The sequence below is a fragment of the Danio rerio genome, chromosome 11 (genome assembly GCF_052040795.2).
Source record: "Danio rerio strain M-AB ecotype USA chromosome 11, GRCz13ab, whole genome shotgun sequence".
NCBI classification, from domain to species: Eukaryota; Metazoa; Chordata; class Actinopteri; order Cypriniformes; family Danionidae; genus Danio; species Danio rerio.
Window position 1 is genome coordinate 40,521,500 of NC_141031.1, and position 15,729 is coordinate 40,537,228.

At 34.9% G+C, this 15,729-nt stretch overlaps 1 long non-coding RNA gene across 2 annotated transcripts; it reads right to left on the minus strand.

Moving 5' to 3' along the window:
* Positions 1 to 3,325: 3,325 nt before the first annotated feature.
* On the minus strand, positions 3,326 to 9,947 carry LOC147834886 (uncharacterized). 2 transcript variants are annotated; one of them, XR_015502953.1, is made up of 4 exons: positions 9,856 to 9,947; positions 4,181 to 7,782; positions 3,696 to 4,053; positions 3,326 to 3,650 (listed from the first exon to the last, which is right to left on the minus strand). It is a non-coding gene; the product is annotated as an uncharacterized LOC147834886 (long non-coding RNA). The 2 variants fall into 2 exon arrangements; XR_015502952.1 differs by lacking the exons at positions 3,326 to 3,650; positions 3,696 to 4,053 and having other exon boundaries at positions 7,316 to 7,782; positions 9,860 to 9,947.
* Between the last annotated feature and the right edge of the window lie 5,782 nt (positions 9,948 to 15,729).

A 15,729-nucleotide genomic window follows, 5' to 3' on the forward strand; every position in this document is an offset into this window, starting at 1 on the left:
TGTCTGACTCCCATGAGCTTGGAGGACTGGATCCATACATCTCTGCAATGACTCAAATCACTTATTAATAAAGTCATCTGGAATGCCAAAGAAAGTGTTCTTGCAGGACTCCCAGAGTTCATCAAGATTCTTTGGATTCATCTTCAATGCCTACATCATCTTACTCCAGATATGCTCAATAATGTTCATGTTTGGTGACTGGGCTGACCAATTCTAGAGCACCTTGACCTTTCTTTCAGGAACTTTGATGTGGAGGCTGAAGTATGAGGAGGAGTGCTATCCTGCTGAAGATTTTGCCCTCTCCTGTGGTTTGTAATGTAATGGGCAGCACAAATGTCATAATACCTCAGGCTGTCGATGTTGCCATCCACTCTGCAGATCTCTCACACACCCCCATACTGAATGTAACCCCAAACCATGATTTTTTTTTTTTCCTTTACCAAACTTGCAGGTCCATGCGGGTTCCAGTTGGTCTTCTGCAGTATTTGGGATGATTGGGATGCAGTTCAACAGATGATTCATCTGAAAAAAAAAAAATCGATCTTCTGACTTTTCCAAATGATCACCTAGAAGTCAAGTTTTTATTTGTTGCTCTTACAACTGTGATCGACGACAAGACTTTTGGCATGTAGTGTTTTTTTTTTTTTTTGCTGTTTTTAAATTGTTATTTTTAACTTTTTCTCTAACAAAAAAATTTAGGCTACTAATTTATAGACCATTATTGCAAGTTATTTGGTTAGATTAGGTCCAGATTTGGCTTCAGCACTGACAACACTCTAAAAACATGAGTTATTTCTTTAACCCAATGGTTGAGTTAAACATATTTGGTGCTTTGTTGGGTTATTTTTAACCTTTATTAGGTTATTTAATAATAACTCAACCAGTTGGGTTAAATATTTGATGCTTTGTTGGGTTATTTTAACCATTTATTTAGTTTTTTATTTTATAACTCAACCAGTTGGGTTAAAATTTTGAATTTCAAGAGTCAACTGATTTACCTGACACAGAACAGCTGTGGTAAAATGAGTACGTAATGTTGTTTTTGCGTTGTAAAGTTTATTTAAGCTCTAACGTAATAATATAGTTATTTTTTTATCATATTAATAACCTTTCATGTCGTGTTTTTTCTATTAGTTTCACCAGCACTCTTACGTATTGATCATACAAACACGCGCTTCATAGCCGATAAAACGCTTTCTCTAACTCCCGAGTTCATCTCTTCAGTTTTTTTGGGGGAGAAAATGACACACATATTTGGGATATTCGGCTGTCATACTCGCCTCTAGGACTCAGCGGAGACATTCATTAATTTACAGAGCCATAATTCTAAAATAATAGTAGTACTTCAATAGTATTACTAGAATAGAAAAAAAATAACATTTAATCAAAATAACCCAATGCATTGGGTTAAAATAACCCATAGTTGGGAAGGTGCTATAATAATCTATAGTTGGGTTATATGCTGGGGTATTTTTAACCCAACTATTTTAACTGTGTAATCTAATGTATGTGTAATACATTATAGTACAAATATAATACTATAAAGCATCCTATATATAAATAATAATTTAAAGGAGAAAGTTGTGAGGGGTGCACTCATATGCTGAGCACTGTATGTATATCATTTTTTTTTCTTTAATATTGTAATCAGCCATTCTGTACACACTGAATCAAGTCACTGTTAGAGAATATTGCTGGTAACTGTTTACAAAAAAAAAAAACACAATAAAAAAAATATGTAAAAAAAAAAAAAGTCCAATCGTAAGAGCATGCAAAGAGAGTTTGTTTTCCTATACAGCAATTTTTTTTCCACACACACACAAACCAAACACTTTCAGACATTAAACTCCTTCAGACTACAAATACGCTGTTTGAAGGTCAGAGTAGACATTTGTTTCTTTTGGGAGACAAAAAAAAAACCTCACATTTTATTTGTTTTTCGCTTTAATATTCACAAACGTCTACACTACATACTTTGCCTTGAGTTAGACCTTGGATATATACAGTCAGTGAAAGCCAATAAGGCACCAACAATCGATACCAAAGCGATGAATCCCACAGCTGTTTAACCTGTGGTTGATAAAGTCATCCTGAGATTAAATTAAATAGACCTAAGAAATTTACTTTCTATTAAATGATGGTAGACCTAGTGAAAAGTGCGTATTTGCTGAGTGTGTCCTCTCTGGCCCATATCAGATTAACTCATTTTGAGACCTAATTGAAACAGAGCTGACTGACTGGCAGCGAGTCTTGGCATGGTGGCACGTTCACTACAGCTGAGTCCTCTCGCAGGCCTCCTGCTCACACAGCTGGTCCACAATTATCTCTGTCTGCATGCGACAGAGACAAGCAAATATTGCATGAAGCACATCGGCCACTCTGAGATTAGCTGGGGTGCAACTTAAGAACAAAGCGTCTGGTTTAGAGGTGAATCTGACATTGAAAGCTTTTAGAGCTTAAGATTGTCAGAGGAAGGTTTGTTGAATTGTTACAGATGTTTAGTCATTAGTTTAAAGCTCCCATGAAATTAAAATAAAGTTTTTTAGATGTTAATGTCAGTATTCTTAGTTTTAGGATATCTATAAGCTAGTGCGCTCCAAAACTGTGTGAAAATTCATATTTAGAAGATATTAAACTGATGTAAAATTTACTGTTTGACACTTCTGCCTAAAGCTGCGGTCACACTGCACTTTTCTCCCCATAGACTTTCATTCATACGTACACGAATGCATTAAACCGGAAATGTAAGGTCGTGCGGCAAGTTTCGCAGTTGGCTGCGTTGGAAAGTTCAAGCTTGGTGAGCTGTGACCTGCGGAATTGCATCATATGATTGCTTGAGATCAATCGAGGATCAAAACATGAACTCTCTGGACAAAAATTTAAAACATAAACCAATCACACGCTTTTTTAAATGTCTAATTATCTTGTTTAATCCCGCCCCTTTTCGCAGAACCGTACGACAGAATTTCCTATGCTCAAACTCTAGTGTGCATGGGTGATTATAAGTGAGTTGTTGAACCCTTAGAGGACAAAGCTTTTACCTTTTATCTTAAATATCCTGTAGCACCTATGGTTTAGGAAACTCATTACAGATTTTTATTTAGGATTTATCCTGCAAATGAGTTTATTCAAAACAGATTTTACTTTGATGTTGAAAAGTGTAGCTTCTGCTCAAATCTTCCAGAAACACTCGATCACTTATTTTTTTCTTGTTAATTTACTTTAAAATTGTGGTTTGACATCCACACTTGGCTTTCATTAAAGATAATTTCAGTCAATTGACAATTGTTCTACAAGATATTTTATTTTACAATTGTGATTTACATTTTTTTTTCTCTGATGTTGTGAACTTTATTTTACTAATAGGTCAAATTCATATTCATTGTTGTAAATGGAAAAACAATTTTTCCATCTCTCTCTTTTAGATGTTTTCTTTCTGAGGTAGGAAAAGTGGCTCAAAGCTTGAAACACTTCAGAAACCAAAATAAAATAACTGAAGCTCTTCATTTTCAGAATATTTATTGTTGGTGCTTTTTTCCCTTTGATGTAGGTCTTTTTTATTGCTCCTTGTTGCAGTTGTAACAATTTTAATTTGTTTTATTGGTAAACATGCCTTGGGATGTTAATTGTTCCCTGTTTTGTGATGTAAACTTTTTGCAACAATTACAAAAAATAAAAATAAATTACAAAAAAACTTTTTGTGTGACTGCGCATAAATCAGGGGCAGTGTTGCCAGATTAAAACTGTCAAAGTATCGTACCAGAACCTCAAAATAATCGTATTTGGAGGAAAATTATTGTACATGACTCAAACAGAGTATACAGCAATTATCTAGACAAATAGCGTTAACACAACGTGCAAATAACCACAATACGCAAAAAAAAATAAATAAATAAATAATTTAAAAACTAGGCATAACTTATTGGGAAGGTTCAAACTCCACCTCTAGTCTCTGTCCTGCGCGTGTTGCCAGATGTTAAGGAATTTATTTTGCGGTACAAATGCTGCCATAGACTACAACATAGTGCTGGTTGGCTAGAAAGAAGGCACCCTCTAGACATGGGCCGGTATAAGACTCTGACGGTATGAAAACCTTGGATAAAAATATCACGGTTTCACACTATGACGGTTTTGTGACTACTGCTCTGAAATACGTTCTTCTGGGTAAAAAAACAACAACTTTTTTCTACTGAACACAAGATGTTATAATTTAAGAAACATTTAAAATAATTTGGAACAGTAAACATGTTAGTCTAAATAATTAAAATAAATCATTGACCTGCTATCTTAATGTTTACAAAACAGATTTCTTTACAACTTGAAAAGGCATCTCTGGTATATCTTTCTTTTCTTTGGATATAAAGTGTGTAAGCCACTACACTGTTCAAGTGCATAGCACATAGGATTCACATAGCAGCATGGGATGTTGATTTACAAGTAATTCGTTTCTCAAATGTTTGCTAACTCATAAGCTGACCCGTAGTTTTTGATGTGGAGTTTCCTTTTCTGCTGGAGACACTGTTGCCCCAAAATACTAAATAAAATAATAAAAAAAAAAACATTGAAAAAACACTTACATATACCTTAGAACGGTATAACAATATTTGTTTGCGGTTTTAAAACCTTGACTTTTCCAAACCGTAGTGTACCTTGAAAACGGTTATCGTCTCACTGAGGTGTTCAGTGTATCTGTAATGTGCCTATTTTGTGGCTTTGTATAGATAAGATTAATTTTGGAAGAACACGTTCACATGACGCATTAAAATGGGGAAAAACGAGAACATCAAGGGCAAACTCCCCTTTCCTTCTCACCTTCCTTTTCAGCACTACTTTTTAAATCTTTATTGCTTTAACGATCAACCTCAACCTAAAAACAACTGACTTAAGCATGGCCACGGATGGCAGGAATGTTAACTTGTGAGAGAGAACATTCTCCACGCTGATTGGCTGAGAAAATACAAGAATCAATAATTACATTTTCAATGAGAAATAAAATACAATTTATTAGAGATGTTTATGTACTAACCTCACTTATTTTATTTTCATTAACAAAAATGATTCGCATTTTAACCACTTTAGTGTTAATTAACTAAAATAATTCTAACTTTCTATGTGAAGTACATTATTAAACAAACTAATAGGTTTAATGTAATACAATTTCATCTTTCATACATAATTTATTGGTCAGAAAAATGACAATATTTGTATTTTTAAAAAAATCACTACAAACCTGAATGTATTTTGAGAACACATATCCATGTTTACATGTTTTAACTCTTTTCCAGAGCTACTGTTTACCAAAATAATGTTATTTTCAAGATTGATTCAAAAAATGCATTTAAAATTGATATTATTTAAATAAAATCAAATAGATTCAATAAGGTAATACACACTTTGCTGATTTTTGGAGGGACAAATCTTACTATCTATCCTATCTTACTATACATGTCTTTTTTTTCCATTCATTTTCTTTTCGGCTTAGTGCCTTTATTTATCAGGGGTCACCACAGAGGAACTAATTACCAAATTATCCAGCATATGTGGATCCCCTTCCAGCTGCAACCCAGTACTGAGAAACATCAATACACACTCATTCACAATTTAGTTTATTCAATTTACCTATAGCGCATGTCTTTGGACTGTGAGGGAAACCAGAGCATCCAGAGGAAACCCATGCCAACACAGGGAGAACATGCAAACTCCACTTAGAAATGCCAACTGACCCAGCCAGGACCTGAACCAGATACCTTCTTGCTGTGAAGTGACAGTGCTAACCACTGAGCCACCATGTCGCCCCATATCTTTTTTTAGTTTATACTTTAGTTTTATACTTAAATGTGCATCTTTATGTTTTCATGTGCATTTTAAATATTTTATAAGAATTTCAAATTTAATTTAGACCTGAATCTTTTTGGTGTTTTTTGCCAGTACTTCAACTTCAGTCCTGAAACTAACAAACAACAATAAAGGCTTTACAATCTATTAGAGCATGAAAGCTTCAACAATTTGGAGAAAGTTTTCACAGCCGAACGCAAAAAAAAAAAGGCAATCTTATAACACAAACACTACTATAACCCTGATCCACAGCAACCATGAAGAGGTGATGCACAGAAAGAAATCAGACAATGGGTTATTTTTAGCTGAACTAACATGGAGGTCAGCAACACTAGTATGTTCTTCATAGTGGATGATTGGTCTTGGGCGGCCTCTGGCACACTGGCAAACCACCAACAACCCATTGTCAATGAAGTGGCAATGATGAGACTGCTCATGGAAATGAACAGTAATATGAAACTAATTAACTAGACTATCAGGCAGAATAGAATAGAAAGACTCTGACTGTATGCAAATGGAAAGACTGGGTGCAATTGTATTGTATGAATTGCAGACAGGTGATCATAATCTTAAACAGGTGCTGAGTTTCTAAAGAGAAGAAACACGTCAACAGCGACCTCTAGTGGGAGTTGTCATTCATAACTCATTTCTGCCATATTTAACCAGCATTCTTCCATCCTTTTCTTACAGAAAATCTAAAATATGATATAAAAAAAAAGTAAATTTTGAAAATAATTATGAATTAAATTATTTAACTGGGTTTATTAGGTATAGGTTTGATTAAAAGTGAATATCTATTGAAAATGTAAATATTAATTGAAAATGGAAATATCTATCAATTCATTCAATTTTCTTCACTCATTCATTCCTTCATCAATCTTTAGTCCAGTCATCATGGAAATATCAATCTACACATCAATCCATCCATTCATTCATCCATCTATCCATCCATCCAGCCACATCCTTTATTTTTAATACATTTATTCATTAATTCCACCATCCATCCATCAAACATTCATCCATTTATTTATTTATCCATCCATTCACTCATCATTTGCCCCATCCATCAATAATCAATTTATTCATTCCTCCATTGATCCATCCACCATCTATTAATCGATAATCAGCCATCATTCATCTATGCTAGAAATCACAACTGATACAAATAATGTTTTCTTTTTGTTTTGCTTTAAATTGTCAGGGTTATTCTGCTAAGTATTGATTTCTTAATTCTTCTGAAGTAAAAAAGCAACTGTTTAATATATATTTTATTAAATAAACATATTTTTGTTGTTGTTATTAAAAAGAAAATGTTCTAAATAACAACCTTATTTATTACTGGAGGAAATGTAATTAGTTCTTTCAAAAAATAAGCCATACTCAAACAATAAACTATCAATTGTAAATATAGAGAAACTGATATTTTCAAGTAGTACATAAAAAGCATGGCACAAAAAAAAATTGGTGAAATAACATCCCCTTGTCTTTAGAAACATATTTATTTAAAAAGGATTATCGAACTGTTCAATGTTAAAACATATTGCTGACAAATGGGTAAAACTTATTGGTATGAGGGATAATAGTATCAAGTCATAAGTATAAATATCTTTTTTTTTTTTCATCGAACCTTCAAATAAATGTTAATAATTATAAATGACAGCCACTGAACAGGCAAATGCATGTAAAAATAAAATTCATACAGGCCAACAACTGATATATCCATCAGTGCGTTTCCTCAAAATGTTAAGACAGTAATCCGTAATGACAGCAGCCTCTAAAACTGAACATTGATAACAGCCCTAAAGCTCAAAAAGCAAACCTAAAGCTGAAATCTGCTGCATGTTGAACAGGATGGGTCTTCTGAATGGAGGTTTCCTCATATTTCGGCTGTTTCCCAGCTGGGGAAGGATTGCTCTAATGGGGTAAACCAGGAATAACCGAAGAGCGCTGAAATTACAAAATAGTTATAATTAGTGCAATTAGTCCTCTGGGTTTGAAAAGGCCGGCAAATAAGCATTTGAATGAGCGCTGGCCTGTTCATCCTCATCATTACACAAGGACTACCCTAAAAGCCATCTCATTATTGCTTTTGACTTTCATTCAGGACAATTTTGGGGTCTTTTCTAGAAAGCAACACTATGGCTGTTCTCCATCTGTGAAGTTTTTCAGAGAAAGCAGAAGATTTTTTTTTCTTTTTTTAAACAGATAGTTCGACCAAAAAAATGTATCATCAACTAATCATTTACTTGTTCAAAACCTATTTGAGTTTTTTAATCTATTGAACAAAAACAGATATTTTAAAAAATGCTGATCGCTGGCACTTCTTAAGTATAGTATTTAGAAGTCAATTCGCCCTAGCATTCTTTAAAATATCTTCTCTTGTATTCAACAGAAGAAAGAAACACAAAGTTTAAAACCACACGAGGCAGAAAAAAAATTATTTTATTCTGTGAACAATGTTTGACTGTGAACAATGTTGTACTTTGATAGTCATTGGCTGCTAATATGATTTTGCTATTTAGAGTTTGCAAATAATACTTTTATGAAATTATAGTATTAAGCAGAAAGAATGTGCGAATATAAAACCTACTTTACATCTATTGGAAATGTTTCAAGAGGACTCAAAAACATGACGGACCTTGCTGAGATACGGATGTTTTTTTTTATTTTTGTCGCGTAATCAGAATATTAAAATAAACAAAAAACAACTCGCCTTTCAAAGACCACCAATTACTTTACTGAGCTACAGTTACAGCATAAGAACACATCCTTGTTTTATAGTTCCTCACATTTAAATTTGGGGTGTGACATTGAAAGAACCAATGTTTCGTTTGAGTATGTTGAGTATCTCACCTTCTCGGTTACTCAAATACCGTCCAAACTTGAAACTATATTTTAATATCATCAAATAAACATTAAAACTTAAATTAGAAATCATTCAAGCAATTTTCTCTCATAGTGTGAAGAACATATTAACAAACTACAAAAAAAAGCTTTCATCGAATGAAACGTTCTTCATAATGGTATAACCACTGCCAATAAAAGAATCTTTATATTTAAGAGTGACTAAATGACATGTAACTTTGTTTACTTGTTTGATATACACATTACACACTAATATAATTTGCCACTTCAATACGGCCTAATGAAATCAAGGTTTGTATTTAGTTATCGTTTTTCCCACTGAAAAACCACAAGCCTTCCTTTATGTACTCTGTTTTACAGTTGACTCTTTTTTACAGTGTTTTATACTTCCTCACAATTAATTTGGTATGTGATGTTGCAAGAATCAATGGCATTTGAGTATTATTATTCAAACCCCACCTCCTCGGTTACTCAAATGCCATCCAAACTTGAAACTATATTTTAATATCACCAAACATTATAATATAAATTCGGAATTGTTAGAAATTATTATATTTACAAACTACAAAACAAAAGCTTTTATCGAATGAGACAATCTTCATGATAGTAACATCACTACCAATAAAGAACATTTATATTTAAAAGAGACTAAACGAAATGTAACTGTGTTTACTTGTTTGATATACACATTACACACTGACTTACAGGATATCAGTTGACACTCTAAAAAAACTTCAAATTAAATGAGTTTGTATTTCGTAATGGTTTTTCCCACTGATAAAAACGAAGGCTTTCCTGTTTTACACTTGACTATTTTTAAGGTTATTTTATAGTTCCTCACATTTAAATTTGGCGCGTGACGTTGCAAGAACCAAGGCCGTTTGAGTATCTTTATTCTCGGTTACTCAAATGGCGTCCAAATTTGAAACTATATTTTATATCACAAAATAAACATTAAAACTTAAATTAGAAATCAGTCAAGCATTTTTCTCTCATAGAGTGAAGAACATATAAACAAAATACAAAACAAATCCTTTTATCGAATGAAACGTTCTTCGTGATGGTATAACCACTGCCAATAAAATAATCTTTATATTTAAAAGTGAATAAACGACATGTAACTTTGTTTACTTGTTTAATATGCACATTACATACTTACATAATTTGCCACTCCAAAACCGCCTAATGAAATCATGGTTTGCTTCGTTTTTTCCCACTGAATAAGCGCAGTCTTTCCTCTATGTTTTACAGAGCTGACTGTTTTACGCTTTTTTATACTACCTCACATTCAAATTTGGCATGTGACGTGACAACAACCAATGGCGTTTGAGTATGTTTATTCAAATCCCACCTCCTCCGTAACTCAAATGCCGTCCCGTCCAACTCGCTCTGAACATCCATACATTTCATCCAGGGGGAGGGAGTTGGGGTGTTTCGGAAGACCCACCGCTTACTATCAAAGGTCCAGATAGTGTCCCGTAATGAGCTAATTTGTCATATTTTGACTGCTATGCTATCATAAATACTGAAAATAGCCCATCGAAAAGGCTTTAAAACCAAGCAGAATCCTCTGTTGGATGATAGCTAATCAGTTTTGGCCAATGCTAACAAATATTTTTCACGAGTCTAACATCCAGCTGTGCAAGAAAACACACTATCTGACGTAAGAGAAGTCTTTTTCGCCACTGTATTTTTTTTAAATAGAGAAAACAGTTGTTATAGACAAATATTTTTGTTTGAATTGGCCATTCTGACTGAGGACAGTTGAAAGTGCTGGCTAGTTTGTTATTTGCCTGTGTCAATAGGCTACAGTTTTTAATTTAAAACCTTAACAGATTGCTATTTTTTCTAATGATATGTGGTGTAATTAATTTGTAATTTAAAGATAAGTGTTTTTTCTTTCGTATTTCTTTATTCTAAAGCTTTAGAAAATATTTGGTACATCATGATGACCATCCAACAAGCTAATCCAGCTAAAAACAATTAAATAGAAAATGAGGTTAATAACTGCAACAATGTCTACTTTTTTAAGAGACAAAAACACTTGTTTAACCAGTCTGGTTTTGGCTATTTAACCTCTTAAAGCCCAAGGTGTTTTTTTACATGCATATTTTATTTCTCTTTGCTATTTGGGCTTATTGGAACCTAATTATAATAAAACCTAAGTATCATATTTTGATATCATGTATTTTTAGAAAAAAATTATATCCATATATGTGGACTTCCATAAAACACAATAAAGTCACCTTTGGGTAATAGAATGAAAAACTCTTTATTTCTGCCTTGAACACAGCAGTTTTTTTCCTGCCTGTTTTGTAATGCATTAATAACACATAAACACATATTTTTTAAATGTTTTGACTGTCAGTAAAAATAATAATAATAATAAATTGCCCTTTTTTGATAGTTAAAATGGTGTTCGGGACATTTCATATGCTCCAAAACAGTTGCAAGATAACACTGTATGTCTGTAACAAAAATAAAACAAGACATAAGAGCTGAAATGTGCTGTTCATGTATGTGGCCACTAAGCCCTAGGACAGAGGTCGGGAACCTTTTTCAGAGCCATTTCAGATTTTGTTTAGCAAACGCATTTTTTTAAAGAGCCATTGGATGGCTATATATATCAAAATGTCTTTTTTTAAATGTATTTGTTACTGTATTACTATAAATTACTAAAAATTATTATAGTAGCACTACTAATACTATATTATAATTTGTAATATTACTAAAAATAATACAGGTTTAAACAAAACCTTAATGTATGTCCATGTACAACTCAAAAATAAACAAATATGAAGCATCATATTTTGAGCAAGTCCATGAATGAAGAAATTTATAGTGACTTTATTTTTGCCATCACCACTCATGAAGGTTGTTTAAATTTAAGTTAAAATAGAATGTAAGTTGTCTGCCCTTTATTGGTGTCGCAATTCAAGTTTTTCCATATTGCCACAAACTCACATTGGTCGAAAAGTCCTTTTATTGTTAACTGAGTTCTTATTTATTATATACGCAGTTCTTATATTATTTTTATATATTTAATAATAGTATATTTAATATATTTAATATATAATAATATAATATTGAAGAAAGACAACTGGAGAGCCCAGGGGCGGACTGGCAATCTGGCAATTCTGGCAAATGCCAGAAGGGCCGGACCATTTTTTAAATGTGGGCCGGTCAGCTATTTTATTTTTTTTTTTAATATTTCATATGCATTGTTTTTACATGTAGGCAGCTTTTATCTCTTGCAAGATGTGAATATTATGATGATGATGATGATGATAATGATGATGATAATAGTAAGAATAATAATAAATGTTAAGCATTGGCCCAATCGGCAACGATCGGCTGGTTTCGAGATGGGCCGACCCAATCTGAGGTTACGCAGATGTAATCAAAATCTGGCAAGAATGTCAAACAAACAGTAAGTGCAACACAAGCTAATTGTCAGAGATGAACCATAAAAAGTGGCGCAGTAGGCGGTGCTGTCGCCTCACAGCAAGAATGTTGCTGGTTCGAGCCTCAGCTGGGTCAGTTGGTGTTTCTGTGTGGAGTTTGCATGTTTGCATGGGTTTCCTTCACAAGTCCAAACACATGCTATAGGTGAATTGGGTAGGCCAATTGGGAATTGCCGCTGTGTATAACATATGCTGGATAAGTTGCCGATTCCCCGATTAATAAATGGACTAAGCCGAAAAGAAAATTAATGTCATGATTGCATATTTAAATGGGCTTTTTTTGTTCCAGTCACATACATTAAATTTTTAAATATCTCTTAAATGTGGTACTGCTTATATAATTTTACCATCTGTACACCAATATAAGTAGTGAATGTGCGTGTCTGTGGGTGGGGCTGTGTCGGTGTGGTAATGTGGGCTGGTGTGGCTACAGTGCCAGGGCTGATTTTAAGTCCCAGTCCGCCCCTGGGAGAGCCACATATTTTTGGTCAAAGAGCCACATGAGGCTCGAGAGCCATACCACTGCCATATCGCACATGTCTTTGGACTCTGGGGAACACCGGAGCACCCAGAGGAAACCTACGCCAACATGAGGAGAACATGCAAACTCCACACAGAAATGACAACTGACCCAGCAGGACTCAAACCAGTGACCTGAGCCACTGTGCCACCACCTATAACCAAACATTAAATGTAAATTAGAAATTATTACACTCACTCTATATTTGGCAGTTGTTCACTAAACTACTTTTTTGACAAGAGAGCACCTAATACAGCCACAACGGTGTCATGAAGCAATTCTAAAAAGTCTAGTTTCCTTGAAAGCAACTGAATCAAATGCAACTTTAGCCAAGAATAACACAAACAACGCCAAAAGAGCTCCTCTGATACAATTACACCCAATACAGCTTTGATACAGCTCTGTGGACGTTTGTCTCCAAGGTAACCGTGGACTATCTCTCTGAAAAAGATGAAGGTTTGTGTTGCATGGAAACCACAATGTAATCTCGCTGCTTTCATGGCACCAGGCAGCAAACACAAACACCACAATCGCGAATAATCTAACATGCACAGAGACCAGGTGTGTTTCAGAACCTGATAGTGATGTGGTTTGTATATAAAAGCTTCATATCTTGTGGTTGTGCAGCTGGAGCAAGTTTTTTGTATTATTATTATTTTTTGTATTTATTTATTTTATTTTATTTTTGCAGAGGGTGGATGATTGTGTGGGATGCCCCATGCTGGACTTTAAAAGCACTGAAAACATGTGGGTGTTGTACTGTGTGAAAACCCACAGGATGGGATCTATGTCATCTTTTCTTTAGAGCCATTAAATAAATTAATTAATATAATATAGAGGCGACGCAGTGGCGCCTCACAGCAAGAGGGTCGCTGGGTCATCTGGCGTTTCTGTGTGGAGTTTGCATGTTCTCCCTGCGATCGCGTGGGTTTCCTCCGGGTGCTTCGGTTTCCCCCACAGTCCAAAGACATGTGGTGCAGGTGAATTGGGTAGGCTAAATTGTCTAAGTGTATTAGTGTGTGTGTGAATGAGTGTGTGGCTGTTTCCCAGAGATGGGTTGCGGCATGAAGATGTGCTGGATAAGATGGCGGTTCATTCCACTGTGGCGACCTCGGATTAATAAAGGGACTAAGCCGAAAAGAAAAGGAATGAATGAAAATAAATATAAAATAGGGCAGCACGGTGGCGCAGTGTGTAGCACGATATTGGTTCGGTTAGACCTCGGCTGGACCATTTGACATTTCTGTGTGGAGTTTGCAAGTTCTCCTTGTGTTGTCGTGGGTTTCCTCCAAGTGCTCCGGTTTCCCCCACAAGTCCAAAGACATGCGCTATAGGTGAATGCGAGAGTGTATGGATGTTTCCCAGTACTGGGTTGCAGCGGGAAGGGCATCTTCTGTAAAAAACATTTGCTGGATAAGTTGGCGGGTCATTCCGCTGTGGCGGCCCCTGATGAATAAAGGGACTAAGCCGTAAAAAAAATCTATATATATAGTATAATATAATGTAATGCAATTATATAATATAATATAATATAATATAATATAATATAATATAATATAATATAATATAATATAATATAATATAATACAATACCCTATAATAGGGTGGCGCAGTGGGAAGCGCTGTAGCTACACGGCAAGAAGGTTGCTGGTTCGAGCCTCGGCTTGGTCAGTTGTCAGTTCTGTGTGGAGTTTGCATGTTCTCATCATGTTGGCGTGGGTTTCCTCCAGGTGCTCCGGTTTCCCCCACAGTCCAAAGACATGCGGTACAGGTGAACTGAATAAGCTAAATTGTCCATAGTGTATATTTGTGAATGAGAGTGTATGGGTGTTTCTCAGTACTGGGTTGTGGTTGGAAGGGCATCCGCTACATAAAACATATGCTGGATAAGTTGGTGGTTCATTTCGCTGTGGCGACCCCTGATGAATAAAGAGACTGAGCCAAAGGAAAAAGATTGAATAAATGAATATAATAGATTGGATTAAAATATATTCAGTGTTCTCTTTTAATTGCTAAAAAAATACACTCAAAAATTACTGTTAAATTACAAACTAAACAAATAAAAAAATATCACAGGAATTAGAACGTATAAAGATAAAAGTATAAAATACATATTAAAACTCATTAATATGTATATTTCAGTAATCTTTGTTTTATTGCCATATATTGTCACACACACACACCACTTTTTTGTTGTGGTGTTTATAGTCTAAATGACAACATTCATTCATTCATTCATTTTCTTTCGGCTTAATCCCTTTTATTCATAAGGGGTTGTCACAGAGGAATGAACCGCCAACTTATCCAGCACCTATTTTACACAGCGAGTGCCTTTCCAGCTGCAACCCAATACTGGGAAACACCCATACACACTCATTCACACACACTCATACACTACAGCCAATTCACTTTATTCAATTCACCTGTACCGCATGTCTTTGGTCTGTAGGTGAAACCGGAGTACCCGGCGGAAACCTGCGCGAACATGGGGAGAACATGCAAACTCCACACAGAAATGCTGACACAGCCGGGAGTCAAACCAGCGACCTTCTTGCTGTGAGGCAACCATACAATAATACTACCCACTGCGCTACTATTTTACAACTTTCATTCATTCTCTTTTCGGTTTAGTCCCTTTAATAATCTGGGGTCGCCACAGCGGAATGGACCGCTAACATTACCAGCACATGTTTAACGCATGCTGATGCAACCCGTCACTGGGAAACATCCATGCACACTCATTCACATACAAACACTACAGACAACTTAGCTCACCCAGTTCACTTATACCACATGTTTTTGGACTTGTGGGGTAAACCGGAGCACCCGGAGGAAACCCACTGAAGGATTCGGATTTCTGCCTTCCAATCCGTCTCATCATGGATCAACGTTTATCCTTTTCACATGTCCTGTTTCTCATTATTTTTTATTAAATATGATTATTTGATTATTTAAATGGATTTTTAACTTTGAATTGATTTTAACTAATGAATAAGTTAACACAAAGCTTTATATAAGAATGTTCAGTGCATTTGCCTGTCTCTT